The sequence below is a fragment of the Perkinsus marinus genome, assembly GCF_000006405.1.
Source record: "Perkinsus marinus ATCC 50983 genomic scaffold scf_1104296971724, whole genome shotgun sequence".
NCBI classification, from domain to species: Eukaryota; Perkinsozoa; order Perkinsida; family Perkinsidae; genus Perkinsus; species Perkinsus marinus.
The window spans coordinates 1-983 of NW_003202005.1; the positions used below are offsets into that span (position 1 = coordinate 1).

At 48.4% G+C, this 983-nt stretch overlaps 2 non-coding genes across 2 annotated transcripts; both read right to left on the reverse strand.

Annotated features, from left to right (window-relative positions):
* Positions 1-49: 49 nt before the first annotated feature.
* Positions 50-123, reverse strand: Pmar_PMAR008336. The gene has a single exon. It is a non-coding gene; the product is annotated as a tRNA-Arg (tRNA).
* Positions 124-485: 362 nt separating this feature from the next.
* Positions 486-559, reverse strand: Pmar_PMAR008337. Its single transcript has one exon. It is a non-coding gene; the product is annotated as a tRNA-Arg (tRNA).
* Positions 560-983: the final 424 nt, after the last annotated feature.

A 983-nucleotide genomic window follows, 5' to 3' on the forward strand; every position in this document is an offset into this window, starting at 1 on the left:
GCCGATTTCGTTGACGTAGAATGGATGAAGAGGAAGTGAGGTTAATGTATATCCGATGCAGGATTCGAACCTACGACCATCTGCTCCGTAGGCAGACATTCTATCCAGCTGAACTAATCGGGCGATGAAGCTATTCACTTTGATTCATATTAAAGTTAAATACTCTTCCGAAATGGTTTAGGCGGTAATTGGTCAATCCGTCAGAATACGTGAGCGGAATTCGGATTGCTCAGGTACAGCCGTTGGTGCGCACCACTATCTCGTGTGCTTGTTTTCAGCGTCTTGTGCAAACTAGTTGGAGCTTCACATCGAGTGGCCGATTCAGGATGCGTGAGCGGAATCCGGATTGCTCAGGTACAGCCGTTGGTGCGCACCACTATCTCATGTGCTTGTTTTCAGCGTCTTGTGCAAACTAGTTGGAGCTTCACATCGGATGCCCGATTTCGTTGACGTAGAATGGATGAAGAGGAAGTGAGGTTAATGTATACCCGATGCAGGATTCGAACCTACGACCATCTGCTCCGTAGGCAGACATTCTATCCAGCTGAACTAATCGGACGATGAAGCTATTCACTTTGATTGATATTAAAGTTAAATACTCTTCCGAAATGGTTTAGGCGGTAATTGGTCAATCCGTCAGAATACGTGAGCGAAATTCGGATTGCTCAGGTACAGCCGTTGGTGCGCACCACTATCTCGTGTGCTTGTTTTTGAGCGTCTTGTGCAAACTAGTTGGAGCTTCACATCGAGTGGCCGATTCAGGATGCGTGAGCGGAATCCGGATTGCTCAGGTACAGCCGTTGGTGCGCAGCACTATCTCATGTGCTTGTTTTCAGCGTCTTGTGCAAACTAGTTGGAGCTTCACATCGAGTGGCCGATTCAGGATGCGTGAGCGGAATCCGGATTGCTCAGGTACAGCCGTTGGTGCTCACCACTATCTCATGTGCTTGCCTTCAGCGTCTTGTGCAAACTAGGTGGAGCTC